General features: G+C 28.2%; 1 pseudogene; it reads left to right on the forward strand.

The window, feature by feature from the left end:
- The first annotated feature begins 11,043 nt into the window (after positions 1 to 11,043).
- On the forward strand, positions 11,044 to 18,111 carry LOC149515379 (uncharacterized; annotated as a pseudogene).
- The last annotated feature ends 1 nt before the right edge of the window (position 18,112 follows it).

Genomic DNA, 18,112 nt, shown 5'->3' on the forward strand with positions numbered 1-18,112 from the left:
TCTGAAGCAGTTGGTGAACAGAGATAGTATTCCATATAGATTCAACAGAGATAGTATATGACATATATAAAACAATGTATAACAGAGAGGTTTTAACCAGATATCATCACTTTAGTGGTAATGTTAATCATAAAGCAACATTATCCTACCTACCAAGCATAAAGCAATGGAGTTTTTTCTTACACTAAGATAGAATAGAATCTTTATTCCTTAATAAAAGCATTTTTAAACTTATTTCCTTAATAAAGTTATTTTATGACAACCATTTTGATTTTTTTCTTTTTCATTGTCACTGTTGCTCATATCTTTCTATAAAAAAAATGAAAATCTTTTATAAAAAATAGAAATTAAAAAAAAATTTAAAAACTCGTATCTTTTTTAACAGTGTTAATTCACTCATTGAAAATAAACTCGTTATCTATTTAGAAAACAAACTTAAAAGAAGCTCTACAATTTTTGATAGGGTCATATTTTGGAGTTGAACTATAGAGCAAAGAAAGGTACAAAATATTAAAAAAGTATTTGATACAATAATACAATAAAAAAATGTTGAAAATAAATTTTATTTAAAACGAATAGCATGAATGTAATCTATCCATATATAAGCAAAATTTGAAAACAATGGTCTAAACATAAGAGTAATAAAGCAGAACGTCTACCTGATAATTTTTTCAAAAATTGCATAGCGATCTAACCGACAACCATCAGCTGACTTAACAGTCCCATTATAAAGTCTTTAAAGTTCTCTTGAATTGCCTACTTGCAACAATACTGTCACTCTGTCAAAACAACTTCACAACCTCAGACCTCAAAATTGCCCAACACAATGCCGGTGAAAATCACAAAATTTTCATATAGTCATAAAGCAAATCAAGTGAAATTCCCATTCAACTTTTAGCATATGTACATAACTTCATGAATGTGAAGCTATATTCAAAGTTATACATTGCTTTTGATTAATGAAAGATTGGTTCATACAAACAACATTTAAAATAACATCAATTATAATACCTTTTTTTGATAAAAAGAAAGGCTATCCCGTCAAATCATCCCCTAAAACAGATCTTTTTCAATCCCATGTTCTAATAATAGAGTCGAGCCTCAAACAACATATGCTTGAGTATGCATTGGAAATTCTTACAAATTAATTGATTTTTTTAAAATGGCACAATGGAAATAAAATCAAATATACCAAAAAAAAAGATATAGTAATGAGTCTGAGTCAAAGTAAAAACAGTACCAATTATGGAGGATGATTCCCCATTCTGTTTGAACCCACTTGGAAGACACTTCCAACCTTTCGCTTGGTTACACAGAACCTGCTACAATTGGGGCGTATTTCGCTAAAGTCTAGAAATAAGATTAGGTATGAGATCTGGCAGAAAATACCCAAAAATATATGTATAATTGACTCACAGAAATGCCCAGTCAAAGAAGGGCTTGCTAGAACTCTGAAAAAAAACTTAAAGCAGAGCTTTGTCATTGACTTAGGAAAGGCTCAATCATCAGAAATGGTTCAATGAGAGCTTCAATAAAAAAAAAGCTTACTTATTCTACTCGTATATAGAAAGCCCTATTTTGTAGTATGGATTTGCCTTGCCCACTAGGATTATGCTCTCTTAAGTGCCACCCATCTTTCTTCCTAAAACTCAATTCCCCAAACTCGACCACTATTGCCACTACCACCACTGTAATTTGAACCTCCAAACCTAGATAAGTCGCACTTTTCACTTTTCAAAAATTGAAAAAACTCTCTTACAGCAGAAGGCTGTAGTGGGTTTTCATTTGATTCAACCCTAAGGAAAAAGCTAGTAAGGAGACATAAAAGGTTCATTCTTGGCATTAGTTTCTTGAAAGGTCGAAGAATTGAGCAGTTGGGGTTTAAGGTTTTGTTTTAATTTGTTTATTTTTCACATATTTTTTTTATTGAAGTGGAAATTTTTTTATTTAATAAAAAATGACATGGAAATGATGTGGCTTAAACAACCTTATTCAAAGAAATAAGTTTAAAATAACTCTGGTTAAAGAATAAAGATTTCAAAGGACACCATCTTGGGAAAAACCTCGTTGATTAAGGGCATGTAATTGATTTGCAATTGATTTGTTATTTTTTTATTTATGGGAATAACAATTATAAAATTTTAGAAGACAAAAATACAAAAGAGAAATTAATTATAAAGGTTAGATTAAAATATAAAAATAATATTTTTAAAAAATTATTTTAATGGAGTAAAAAGATTTAATTATGTTATTAATAATCAAATTAATGATCAATCCGTAAAACATATAAATAATAAAATCATTAGCATATATATAGTTAGCAAATCTATTAAAACAAAAAATAAAAAGGGCAAAAAAAACAAATATGTTTCAACGACTTAATTATAATTATCTTTAATAAATTAATTTATCAACATAAATTACATATACAATTGTTTTTACAACAACTAAAGAAATAAACTCCATATAATTATTCTATTCCTATGCACACTAAGTTTTGATCTCTTTTTATTTGTATTTTTATTTGATATATGAAAAATCATTCTAATTATAAAAAATGAGTCTAATAATAAAAAAATTCACTTAAATTAAAATTTATAAAAAAAATTACTGATAATATTTTAACCAATCACTTTTAACATTTTTTAAATTAAAATTTTATGAAGGTAATTTTCATCAGTCACTTCTAATATTTTTTTTAGTTTGATTATAACAAAGTCTAATAACAAAAAAATCATTTAAATTAAAATTTATAAAAAATTTACTAAAGATATTTTAATTAATTGCTTTTAACATTTTTGCAATTAAAATTTTAAAATTTTAAAAAATCTAATTTCATATAAACTCTATTTTTAGTTTTAGTTAATTAAATTAAACTTAAGTTAATTAATAAAAGTTAAATATATATATATGGATAAATTTATTAATTTAAAAATTTATAAAGATATTTAAGTCGATCACTTTTAATATCCTTAAATTTTACAAACTTTAATATATAGATTATATATATATATATATGTATTTTTTGTTCTTCAAATCCTCCTTTTGAAATAATGAAAAAAAATTTAAAAACTTGGAGTAATTGATTGATCCGTAACATTATAATGATGAAACTTTAAAAATAAAATAAAATGAATTGGGTATTTTAAGCTTATAGAATATATTTTAAGCTTATAGAATATAGATTTCTTAGAAAAAAAAAAAAAGAAAAGAAAATTTTCAAAAGGCTACAAGTCTTCTCATCATTTTTATGATCAATTCCATAGATCAAAAGTGATAAAACTCCTTCGTACCATTAGTCTTATAATAATAATAATAATAATAATAATAATAATAAGTATGCATTTTGAAACAAAAGCTATAAATCTTTTTGATACAATTTTCTGTAATATGTTACCCTTTCTTCATATATATATATGTATAATAATTTTATGAACAAGCTAAAAAATGTAATATGAAAATAAAAGTGATAAAACTCCTTATTACAATTTATTGTAATTTATAAGAGTTTTAATTAATTATTCTTATAATAAATTTGATAACATATAATAATAAAAAAAGGTCATGTTTGGTTTATATTTTAAAAAAATGATAATATTGTAAGGAAAATTAATAATCTTTTTGGTATAAGATGATTTAATCTTCTCTAAATGAAAAAGATAATATTTTATTCATAAAATTAAACTTACATGTTCTATTATATCCTTAAAAGTTACATTAATAATTTAAATTATATAAACATTGAAGAAAACTAATTTTGACTAATAAATAAAATTATCATATCTTAATTCTTATACAAATTAAATATAAAATAAAATAATATTATTTAATCAAATTCTATTGTATATAAATCATATTTTATTTACTCATAATTTCTTGCACCAAATATGCCTGAAGCTGTAATATGAAATAAAAGTAGTAAAACTTCTTATTACAACTTTCTAATATGTCTTGCAACTTTTTGCTACATGCTATACATTTTTTAAGGCATCTATATAGTAATATCTACTTTTTATTATCTTAATTATAATTTTTTTATTATGTATTATTAATAACATGTTACTACTTTTTATTTTGTCTTATCACTTTTTTATTAGTTACCATTTTATGCATTATATATTTTCTTATATGCTATCATATTTTTATTAATTATTACTCGTTACATGTTATCTATTTTTTTATAAATTATTATTTTTTATGCATTACTATTTTTATTGTTTAGTAATAATTTTTCTTATATATTGTCACTTTTTCTTGTTATTAATTTTTATGTGTTATTAAGTTTTTTGCAATTTATTATTTTTTTATGTGTTACTACTTTTTTTTATGTATTATCACTTTTTTTTTTTTGTTATTAGTCTTTTGTAGACATAAATAAATAATTGAATATTTATATAATCTAATTATTAAAAATAAAAAATAATTAAATATTTACTAGTCTATGTAGGTAAATAAATAAATATATATATATATAATTATTAACAAAGAATAAAAAATTATCTTTAAATTAAAAAAAAAAAGAAAAAGAAAAGAAAGAGCTATACTATCTTATTCTAGTTCCAATGATTTCTTTTGTCTTATGCGTTCTAAAGTGCAGCCTTCCGTTACTTTCAAATTTTGGTCTGAATTCAAAAAATTCATCCAATTTATTTCAACCAAAGTCTGACTCAATCCAATTTGATAATAAAAGTCAATAACTCAAACTCACCCAGCCTAAAACCGAAAATAATTCAAACCTAAATCAATTCAAATTCAAATTGATCTAAACCTGAAATAATTTAAAATTGAAATAATTTGAATTTAAAATAATCAAAAATTGAAATAATTTGAAAATTTAATCCAAAATAATTTAAAACTAAACTAAGTGTATTTTTATTTAGAAAACATTAATTTAATAGAAATAATAAATATAACTCAAATAAAAATAATAAATATAACAGAAATGAATTTTATTAAAATTATTGAAAACATAAAATCAATATATATTTTTTAATATCGAACAAATATAAATTATATGTTATGTTACTTGAAATTTTTTTTTATAATTTATAATATGATTTAAAATAAATTATATACTTTTAATTATCTTCGGTATACATATCAATGTATCATTTAAAATAAATTATATAATCTCTTATAATTACACATATATATTTGATTTAGAATAAAACATATAAAACAAGTTATTGATTTCTCTATATACGTTATGTTTATATTTTAATTATATTATTAATTTTTAATCATTTAAGAATAAATTATATAATGACTTACAATTATATTAAAATCCAAAATAATAAACTACTAAATAATAAACTACAATTATATTAAAATGATTATTTATATTGTAGTTATATTGTTAATATAAAAATTAATTGTATTTTAAATATGTCTCATAATTAAATATTTAAAATAAATTTTATATGATTTTATTAAATATATAATTTGTTATTATAATTAAAAGTTTTAAAGAGTTTTTATATATTTATATTAAATTAAAATAAATATAAAAACCATTAAATGTTTCAAATGTGACAAACATGTTTCACATATTTTATACATACATTTATATAACACGATTTAATTAAACATATTTTTTATATCTTACACATATCAAAATTTATGTTAACATGATTAAACGTGAAACATATTTTTCTAAAACTCATACGATTTTACTTTGTCATTTTGATATTATATCATCATATTATATTTAAATTTATCAAGTCTATTAAAATCACTTTTTATTTATATTTATTTTTACTTTTTATCTTTTAATAAAATTATAATAAAAATCTAACTCAAATTGATCAAATAATATGTTTAAATATAATTTTAATTTGATTTTAAAAATTAATAAATTAAACCTAAAATGATTCGAATTCGAATAATTCAAGTGTTAAACAGAAATACCCAACTTCGAATTAATTTAAACTCAAAATAATTTGAACCTAAAATAACTTAAAATTGATTTCAAAACTTCCAAACATGTGGAGCACATAGCAAGTTAAGAAATGCAATCTTAATAGATACTAGTATCTTACCCGCACTTTGTTGTAAGAGTTGTTTATCCTTTTCTAAATTTTTTTAATTATTTTATTAATGTTAATCTTGTGAGAGAAGTAAAAATTTATATATATGGGAGCTCAATTTTTATTATAAATTCAAAAGCGAAAATTATGATAGTACCTAACCTATAATCTGAAACACTCATAGAAATTAAAATCAAGTAATAATACCTAGTCATTATCACTATTACATACATAGTTCAACAAAAACTATATGAATTTCAATTTAAATAACTTAATCAATCAAAAATTAGCTATCAAATCAACAAACTGACTTCAAAAACATATGAAATGAACTATATAAAATCAAATCCATGAGCGTTTTAAGACAATATATATAAAGAATATCTTCTTAAATAATAACAATAAAATAGAACAAAAGTTAAGCAATAAGCATAACAAGATTTAGTTAACTAAGAAAACAAAAATCATAAGAATTACAATATTTATATGTATAAAAAAATAAAAACTAGATGTGCTTTTAGCTTTATTGTAAAAAAAGGACTCAACTCTCATTTTATGGTCATGCTTGCACCAAAAAAACATTCAAGCTTTAAGATAAAAATTTATTATGATTTTCATCAATCACCATTGGACCAACATGGTTCAAATTGAACATGTAAAAAATTAGGAAAGAATTCATAACAAAATCTAATTAGAATTTTCAAATTACGAACATAGTTATATAATAACTATTATTTATTTGCCACTTAAGTATATACCAAACATGGAATAATGTAATTTCTATCCTACCATCTAGGTCATTATGTCTAACAAACACAACTTCAAATCATCAAACAAAAGCAAGACCTGAAACCGAGAAAAATCAACTTAAAGGACCAACTCTTAATAGAATAGAGTCATAATGAATCATACTTTGTTTTGCTTAAATGGGATTAATAGTTATTAACTCTATTAATAAAAGATAGTTATTAATATCTATTAACTATTACACATTGCTTAAAAGAACTTTTAATAGAGAGATTAAGGTAGTTAATAGAGTTAATAACTATCATTAACTTTTAATGATATTAACTATTATTAAAATAAACCAGCAATGTGTTATGAATCATTTTACCATCACATCTATTAACAACAAAATTAATATTCATATTTAAAATAAGGCCTAGACAACTCATACATCTTTTAGCTTCTAATCTCTTTATCTTTTCTAAGCCTAAAAAGAAATAAAAACCAAATTACAAATTACAAAATTAAAGAAGCAACAATCACCATCAATTACCACCATAACAATCAAAATGCAAAGTATGTAGAAAAACAAAAATATGAAAAATCATCATTATCATCATTTGAACATTTACATCTTTTAACTACTAATTAACAAATGAGAACGGGATTTTAACATTGAAAAAGTACATGCAAACAAACCTTATTTGCTTCATCAACATTTTGCCTCCATAAACAATGTAAAAGATTTAGTAGTATTTGCATATTTCTCTACACTTCTTCTCATTCCATTTTTCTATTCTTATTTGCAATGAAAGACAAAAGAGTATTCAATCCTTCAATCGCGACTTCATACCCTATTTCCAAAATACAAAGACAATCAAATTTAGTTGAAAAAAGCTTAAATATAAGAAATTAAGAGATCACCAACTATTGATTAGTGATAGCAATAGGTGGCAATAAGTAACACATTAAAAAATATTATTTATGAAAATTCACTATTGACTCTTATAGACTATCGATTTGAAAGTTTAAGTTAGACTTTACATTATCATTTTTGATAGCCTTAAAAAAAACTAAATCAATTCTACCTATAAAAAAAACAAAATAAAAGAAAATGAAAAAGTGAGTATTAATCACAATGAAATTTCATATTTAGAGTAAAATTTGACTTTTGGATATCATATTAAACAATATCACAAAATACCTACTAATAAAATAAAGCTATAATAACATATTCATTGGTCGAATGAAATTCCTAATTGTTCAAAATATTGCTACCAAGTCAATAAACTTATTATCCTACCTTATCATAATTGATCATGTAGAAAATGATTTTTATACATCAACATGACGACAATTTTTTTTATTTGAACAAAATTCAGTGTATATGAACAAAGCCATCTTAACAATGAAAAGGTTGAAACCAAAAATATAATGAAGAAAATTGCGTGATTTAAGAAAGATGGAGCAAGGATATGAAGGAACCAAAACTTGGAATAGCTAAGTGTAACAAAGCATTTAGCCTAAATAATAAAAAGGTTTTTTTTTTTTTTTTTTTTTTTTTTTTTGAGTTCATATTAAAATTAAGTTATATAATGATATATGGTAAAAAAGGTAACACAAAATCAATACATTATATACATTAATATGTAGTACTTGATAGGTACTGTAATGATATCCATCAAGATGCGTTTGACTTTAAAACATTGACCATTCACTTTGGCAAATTTATTGGTCTAAACATTGTAAGTATAGTGATAATATGTGAGATAGGTAATGTAATAAACTAATAATAAGAAATTTAAGAACTACAATCCAACATTAGGAAAAACAAAATTCTGGCAACAATTATTTATGAAAAGAAACATAGAATGATAAATACCCAAGTAAAGATTTAAGTTATTGATAGTAGTAGTTGTAGCCTTCCCTCCACTAAATACTTATTAAAGTCTTCCTTAACTCTTCCCACAAATACGCGTGGAACTGGATTGCCACCAAATTGAACTACAACAACAATAATTATATGAGCAAATTCATTTGATAAAATGAGTATATCAAGCTTATATAAATGAAATTAAGGGTTACGAAAAATAATGAAAGAAATAAAATGACAATATTTTTTAATCACATTACTTATAAATATTAAAAGCCTCATTAATATTTATAGTTTAATCACCTCTATATTGACTATAACATGGATAGTATAAAAGTCAAGTACATATAGTTAAACTTAATGCAAAATATAAACAAACAATAATCTGTTAAAAAAAAAAACTTTTAAGCATTTCAAAGCATTGTGTTAAATTTTTAATTAATGACTAATGTATCACCAAAATTTTATCAAAAAATTATACTCTTATATTACCTGCAAAATAACAACAATAAACACAAATTAAATGTGTTAATTAATATAACTAGAATATATTAAGAGCAAAAATTATGATTGAAATTTTTAATTTTTCTTTAAATTCAAAAACTCACATGTCGAATGAAAGATCAACATAAAATCCAAAAAGAAACAACGACCAAAGCTAGAAAAAATATATATAGAAATTTATGAAAATTAAATCTAGCTTACTATCTCACCTTCTTATTCTTTTTCTTCTTCATCTCTTTATGTCTCTCACTCTTTTTATTCTCTTTCTTTTTATCAATATTCTTCATTTAAAAAAAAAAATCTTGATCTATTTATTATTTTACTGAAGACAAATTAAACCTTTCCCAATGCTTGCTTTCTCTTCTCATTCTCTCTCCATCTATTTCTTTTCCCTCATTTCATCTCTTAAACAACCATTGGAGTTCCTCATCCCTATCATTGTAAACTCATTATTTTTTAAAAAAAATTTCTCATAAAAAATTTTCACATCTTCCCTTTTGTTTTCATATTCTTCTTTTTCTTTTTAATAATTTCAACTTATCAAAACAACCAAAAAAAAGAAGATAAAATAGAATACAATTTTTCTTTACGTTTCAAAAATCCTAAAATTTTCAAGAATAAAAAATATATATAATTGATAGCAAGAGATAAAAGAAAAAAGTAAAAAAAAAAATGAATTTCTTTTTTGCAAGCATCAATGTAGCCTAAAACGATCTCAGCAAAAAATCTTTCATTTCCAACCATTCTTCATCCTTTTCTTTTTGTTATTCTCTCTTCACCCATGCCTTTCACCTTTTTTTATGTTTTTTTTTTAATTTCAAGTAATAATGGTGATAATGGTGTTTGTGGGTGGGTAAGTGGATAAGTACATAGGTATGATAAGGATTTTAAAATTTTTTATGGGGAAAAGATGGATATAAGAGAAAAGGAAGAAAAAAAAAGAAGTTTTTCTTATACGAAGATAAAATAAAATCTTTATTCTCTAATAAACATACTTTTAATCTTAATTCCCTAATTAGGATACTTATGCCACATCATCTTATTTTTTCCCATCTACACCACAAGCAAGCTTCCAAAAAGATGTCCCATTCTTCTTAAAGTATTATCTATGCAATACTATGTCTCATATTTTTAGTAAACTCCAAATTGAGTAAGGTTAGTGATATGCTAATCTAAAGTTGAATATAAAGGAAGATATTTGTGGTCTGTACTCTTTTCACTTTACCCTTTCATCTTTAAATCAAATCATAAACTGTAAAATTATTTTTTATTTTCATGGATTAGTGAAGGAAGCTGAGAGATAAAAGGAATTTTTCTAACCATGATAGCTTTAAAAAAATGACATATCTCCTTAACTTTTCAAAAATAAAGTCTAGTTTTTAGGCTACTTCTTAACTAAGGTGAGATGGCGAGAAGCTTGACTGTGGTGCAAGGCTAGAGTGAAAACCAATATCAAAAGTGGAAATCAAACATCAAGTTTCTTTAATAGGGATACATGAGGTTTTTGATAGGGATTCTTCTGACCTCTGATTAATTTTTAGATTGATCAACCTTTAATCTTTTTAGGATGATAAAGAATCATGATACTTAAAATCGATGAATTGATCTTAGAGATAGAAGAAAAGATTGGAAGCAAATAGAAGAACAAAATAAAGAAAAAAAAGGGTTGAGAATCATGTATCAATTGTCAATCTCTTACATTTGCTTCAAAAAAAACTAAATTAGGAAACAACTTTGCTTAATGAACCAAAGGCTTTAACTATCCGCAAAAAAAGTAGAAGTTTTGGTTAAAATCCTTGTGACTGACTAGGCGCAAATGTCACAGGCTTAAACTCAAGCTTAAGCTCACACGGCTCCAAGATATAAGGATGGATTCTTTCGCATCCCAGATCAGCCTAACATAAGAAACAACATATGGACACTCTGAATTGCAAGGCTTGGCCTTACAGTATGCTGCAAAATGAAAGGGCACAGTAAGTGCCCGAAGAAAAGCTAACAAAAAAATAACAAAAAGTTTAAGGTAAGAGTAAGAATTTTATTACTCAATGGTTCTGGTCTCTTTCTTTTTGTACATGAGGGTGGGGGATTCTTTATTTATAGTTGAGTCTTCATTTACATTTAGTGTTTGATATATATTTTTAAACTTTAGAGATTACATTGATTAAATCCTTTGATTTTACTAGATGAGATACAATCCCTAATTTTAGGGGATTTGATGTTGTTGCACAATCTGTGACTAACTAGAATCATGCTGAGCATTAAGCTTTCTAGAAGCCTCCAAATCTGATCTTCCAAAGACTATGTTTAGGCATGTAGACATCTGCATTCGATCATGCTCTTGTACCTCAATCATCAATGCTCCCACCTAAGCATCACTAGATGCCCATGCATCGTGCACCAGCGCCCACCCTAGGGCTTAGCACATTCTTATAGAACCTAAACACTTTTTTTGAGCCGTTAAAGTCTTGATCATTGCTCGTAAAATTATTTTAGGCTGGTTCCCTGTAACTTAGACCTTCAGTATGCCTCAAGGCCTGATCTTCTGAGCTATCAGACTCTATCTTCTAGAGCTTAAATTGTCACCCTACTTGAAGAAACCCCTGAGCCTAAACCAGCTTAGGGACCATGACATTCTTTCACACTCATTTTAGCAACACCCCTATTGCTAGGGGGATGATGCGTTAGCCTTGCACGTCAGTTTCAACTTTTTCCTTATGAATCAATTTTTCAACATTTAGGTCTTATACTTAACATGTACTTTGCTGGCTTCTACTACTTTTGATTTTATCTTTTCCAACACTCTACTATAATGGTCCCTTCTGCCTATGCTACCAATACTTCTTATGCTTTCTTTGAGTTGCCCGCTGTATATTTTTTTATGATAAATTTAGCTACATTATGAGACTCATACTATAGCACTCTGTTGCCACTAATTTCCCTTCATCAGCTCTTCAAAAGGTCCTAATCCCTTAGCAGTCTCGACTAGCACTTAGCCACTCATTCTCGGGCTTCTTCTGGTGCTGTTTGTTCCTGTCACTCTTACTTTCAAACAATCCCTCTACCCACTTAATGGATAAAAACTTTAAGCACTCCCTGACCTGATATGAATTTGCACAAAAATAATAATTCAAGGACCCCTTGCCCCTGTTGGTGGTTCTATTAGTCTTACAAAATTTGGACTTTCCCATAATCTTTTTCTCCCTTGAAGAATAAACACTTATGTCTTACCTACTCTGGCCTTTCTTTTTGGGCCTTGAAAACTTGGTACACTCATCTTGAGTCAGTGATTTCATAACAACTTTGGCCTGACTTGACTCATGCACACCTCTTCATTGTAGATTGGCCTTTACTCATAGCTTTACTTTATCAATGAAATGCTTAGGCACCTTCACTCTCAATTATAAGCTGACATCAGTAACCACAGTAGCTTGCAATGTGATATGATCAACTTTAAGCTTGGCTAGCTCTTCTTATAAGGTTAACACCATAGACTCCAACACCTTAATACACTGCATGAGCCTCTCCATTACCTTATTTGAGGATCTCTCAATATCTTCAAATTGATCTATTATCTGAAAAAACCTTTCTCACTGGTCGGTAGATGGGCACTCTTCGAACACCTCACTTTGGCCCCCTATCTAGTTTTCCCTAGCCATGTCACAGCCAAAATACATAAATTTTTAGATCACAAATACACAAACTAAAGATTTACTTTAACTCTAGTAGGCATTCCAATGATCAGATTCTAGTTCCCATAAACTAGTATAATAGCATGGTACACCAGCCTACATTGTCAAGCACCAGTTTGCACACTGGTTCAACATATCAGCCTCTTAGTCAAGCACCAATTTGCACGCCTGAACAGCACATCCAGCATACCCACAACATACAGTAACAAATTTTTGAGCACCTGTCCTACATTCTAACATGTCTGCACCTAGCACACTAAAAGCGTTTCACCAGCATATGAGCATAGTAACCCTTCTAAGATGCCCTCACCATACAGCAAACCGTTCGTATCACACAATAAAATGTCTACACACATAGTAGGAAGGCTACACACATAGTAAGATGCATGTGCAACTCACCACAATGCTTGCACACCACACTAGGATGCTCGCACGCAAGTCCCCTAACCTGTACCAATACCAACTCTGGCTCCCCAGCCAGTTTTGGCTCATATTATAACTCTGGCTTCACTTGTCATAAGTAAGGATCTATTGTACACTTTGAACCAAGGCTCTAGTCATCACCTCTAGTTTGATCTGGACTTCGATACCTGATCGTATTTGATTTTGTCGCCTATTCCTAGCTCTCTTGAACCAGGCACTGATACCACTTGGTATCAGATTTTGTGACTTACTCTTAGTTCTTCTGAACCAGGTTCTGATACCATTTGGTGTCAAACTATATGGCCTACTCCTAGCTCCCCCAAACTAAGCTTTGATACCATACTATTTGTCACGAACCAAGACTCAAACTCTAGGCTCGCGCGATTTCAAGACACAGGGATGGACTCTTCCTCATCTTAGATCAGCCTAACATAAGAAATAGTGCATGAACACTTTAGACTGTGGGGTTTGGCCACCTAGTATGCTGTAAAACAAAAGGACACAGAAAGTGCCTGAAGAAGCCTGAAGAAAGACTAACAAAAAAACAACAAAAAGTTTAAGGTAAGAGTAAAAATTTTATTACTCAATGGTTTCGGTCTTTTCCCTTTCGTACATGAAAGTTGGAGACTCTCTATTTATAACTGAGTCCCTCTTTACATTTAGAGTTTGAGATACATTCCTAAACTCTAAAGATTACATTGGTTAATCCCTTGATTATACGAGATGAGATACAATCCTTGATTCTAGAGGATTTAATGCTACTGCACAATATGTGACTGGCTGAAAATCATACTAAGCACTAGACCTTTTAGAAGCCCCCAAATTTGATCCTCCAAGGACTGTGTTTAGACGTGCCCTCACTGGGCCCAACCATGTGCCGCACCTCAATCATCAATGCTTTCGCTTGGCCTAACTGGGTGCTCGCGCATCTCGCACCAGCACCCACCCCAGGGCTTGACTCAATCCTGCGGAACCTAAACACTACCATGCGTCGCACCTTGATCATTAATGCTTTCGCTTGGGCCTAACTGGGTGCTCGTGCATCTCGCACCAACGCCCACCCCAAGGCCTGACTCAATCTTACGGAACCTAAACACCTTCCTTAAGTCTCCAGAGTCTTGATCACTACCTGCACAATTGTTTTAGGCTAGTTCCACACGACTTGGACCTCCAATGCACTTCAAGGCCTAGTCCCCTTAGCTGTCAAACTTTGTTCTGCTAGAACTTAAACTGTCGCCCAACTTGAAAAGAACCCTTGAGCCAACTTGCAGATCGTGACAAAGAAGCTTGGCAATTTTTTATTGTTACTATTATTTTGCTATTTTGGAAATAAAATAAGATAACATGGCATGAAATATTTGATTTAAAGAAATAAGATTAAAAGTAACCTTATAAAGAAATAAAGATTTTAAACTATTTTGTTATAAGAAAAAAACTCCAAAAAAAAAAAATGAAAGGAAAAAAAAAGAATTTAACATAAAATCAACGCATGTAAAAGAAAATATGCAACATTTATATATTACATTTTTCGTTTCTGAACTCCTCAAAATCTTTTAAGGGGAAATTTGAAAAATATGCAATCTTACACAAATTTTTATCAATTGATACTATAAAAATATTATTATCCAAAAGGAAATGTTAGTTTGAAAAATTAATACGAAGGAAATCGGTTTTACGTTATTGACCCTAATGTAAAAATGGAAGGAAAAAAACCTTCCTTCTTTCTACTTCTTCCAGATGCACGGAGTCCCCACTCTCCGTTCCATTCCTTTTCTTTCCCTTTCAGTCTCTACAAACCAACCCCTTTTTCCCCTCTCAAGAAGACATAACCCCACTTTTTTCTTAAAACCTTACTACTAGATTTATAAATGTTTGTTTTATTGTGTTGATCTCTAGTGATCATGTGGCTTTATATTTAACAGCGCAAAGGATGGCATTAGTAGTTAATTTATGAGCTTTCTTCTACTAGGCATCAGCATTATGACAGATTTTTGGACATCATTTGCTTGTATCATTGTTATATATTCCAACCTCAAAGAATTTTACAGTTTTTTGTTTTCCCATCTTATGGTGACTCTTATTGTGCTTACTTTAAGTGGAAAAAAGAACTATATGCTCCTATACATGTTTCACTTGGGCTGTATACAGCTTTTACCAGAAGCTTTGTTGAATTTACCATCCAATTACATCATTTATTTATTTTATACTTTCTTGGGCTCAGTATTGCGGGAAAGGAAAATTTGGAGAAGGAAGACCTGGAACCAGCTTTGAAGGCTCTCAAGAATAGGTTTATGACCAAGAATGTGGTATGTCTTCTCCTAATTTAACATACTTAATTTCTGATGTATTAACACCTCTTAATACCTATAGGGCTGCTTAGCTATATGTGGCATTCACAGGCTGAGGAGATAGCTGAGAAACTTTCTGAATCAGTAGCTACAATTCTTGAAGGGAAAAAGCTGGCCTCATTCACATGGGTCCCTTCGACAGTGCAGGCCTACAAACTTTCCATCTTTATTATGTGCACTCTCAATTTTTCTCTTTCTTTTAGTTTTCCTGCCGTTTGATTTTCTATAAATTTAATTGTGTATGGTAATTGTGACTGCAGGATGCAACTGAAGAAGCCCTTGTTCGTATTTTAACTCCTAGGCGCTCCATTGGCATAGTGAGGGCTATGCATGCTGCCAAGGAACAGAGGAAGCCATATGTTGTTGTCTTTGTTGGTGTTAAAAGAGTTGGGAAATCAACAAATCTATCCGAGATTAAGCTGATTTAACTGCTTTATATCTAGATTTGTACTTAGGGTCATGCCTTCTGGTAAGGCTGGCTAACCTTGAATGTTACTTTGCGGGTTGCTTACTGGCTTCTGTAGCACAATGCTAGTGTTATGATGGCTGCTTTTGATACATTCTGGTCTGGAGCTGTTGAGCAGTTAAGAACACATGCACGTAGACTCCAGGTATTGCATCAATCGTAAATGTTATATTTTCGACATATTTGGCCCCACTGCTCGAAGGTGGGTTGCGTCGTGTAATTTCGAGTATCATTGGTATAGCTACTCTTTCATATCTGACTTACTACTTGCTGCCCTTGCCAGATTCTATATTTGAGAAAGGTTACGAGAAAGATCCTGCAATTGTAGCAAAGGAAGCAATTGAGGAGACCACTCGTAATGGTTCAGATGTTGTTCTGTTGATACAGCTGGTCGGATGCAGGTATGTTCTAATCAGTTAATGTATTTGTTTGTAGACTTAATACTTTGGGTATTGCTTGGTGGATTCGTTGTCCATATTTTTTATTGCTTTCAGAAGCCTGAAAATAAAAAGTAAAATGGTTCTGACCATGGGTCATGCTAGAGGTATAACTTTTGTAATGCAAACCAGTTGCAATAAATACATTATTTACTGTAAAATTGAACGGAACTAAAAGGGATAATGGTTCAATTCAAATAGGATTTAATTTAATTTTTTTGAATACTATATAATATTATAAAATTTTAAAATTTGATCCGAATTCGAATTTAAATTTTCATTCGTTTCAAAATGAAAGTGAACTGAATTTTTTCAATTCAATTCGATTTGATTTAATTTATTGATTTTTTATTTTTAATTTTTATATATTATTTTAATATAAAATTTTAATATATTTAAGTGAATTGGATATAAAATTATTATTTTTATTTTATAAAAATTTAAAAAATATATAAAATTTAAGAAAAATATATAATTTCGTTCAGTTTAGATTTTTTCAATTTTTTACTTTTCAATCTAAAATTTGATTTAAATTTAATATATATATTTAATATCTGAATTTGATCAAAGCCGACTAAGAAAAAAAAACGATCCATTCAAAGTGGAGTTTGCTTGGGACCTAATTGGCTGTAAATGTCAACTGCTAGAACTAGAGAAGGGCTGTGAGGCTACCAAATGAAAAATTTTGCTTTGAAAGATACTACTTAAACACAATCTGGGTATATTGCTTTCCTTGTTACACTAACGATGTTAATCTTATGCTTATCAGGATAATGAACTATTAATTAAAGCCCTTTCGAAGCTTATATACCTCAACAATTCTGATATTATTTTAGTGGAAGTTTGAATTTCACCGTACTTTTAATATTGTGCAGTTGAATTTATTATATTATCATTTGAATCAAATATAAATTTTAATAAAATTTATTTAATAAAATTTTTTTTATAAAATTTTTTTAATCATAAATACAAAAACTGTTTTTTTTCAATTATAATTATGATAATTTTTATTATTATTTGAATGAATCTCATCGTCTATCTAAATACACCCGAATCTGTTAGAGAGACACTGGTCGGGAATGACGCTGTTGACCAGGTGTCAAAATTCAATCATGTTTGTTTTCATATTTAAGCATGTTGTCTATTGTATTCAAATATATTTGCTGTATTATTTATAGCTTCAATCTCTATTATAAAGCTGTGCCATGTCCTTGCAGTAATTGGCTGACCTCTCTACTTCTACTCCAAAATTGATAGATGGGATTTTGCTGACCATGTTCCACGCTATTGATGATAAGGTAAAATGAGTTTGAAATTTGAGAAAGTTTTCATATTTTAGTAGGTTTAAAAAAGGTTGAAATATTAAAATTTTTTTTTAATTTTATCATTTTATTTTAATAAATTTTTATATTTTTATTATATCCAAATAATTTTCGAGAAATCACACTGCCATTTATCTCCCTTTTGGTGTTCAACCGAGAATGATGTACGTTGGGGCAGCGTTGCTAGTGGTCTACACATCTGGACCTCCTTGGTCATGTTTGTTGGCTGTGGTCGGTGATATACAGACCTGAAGATGCTTTAACGTCAAATCAATAGTCAAGACACTGCTGAAATGAT

This window comes from Durio zibethinus, chromosome 13 (genome assembly GCF_047325235.1).
Source record: "Durio zibethinus cultivar Kanyao isolate XHJ-2024 chromosome 13, ASM4732523v1, whole genome shotgun sequence".
In the NCBI taxonomy this organism is placed as follows: Eukaryota; Viridiplantae; Streptophyta; class Magnoliopsida; order Malvales; family Malvaceae; genus Durio; species Durio zibethinus.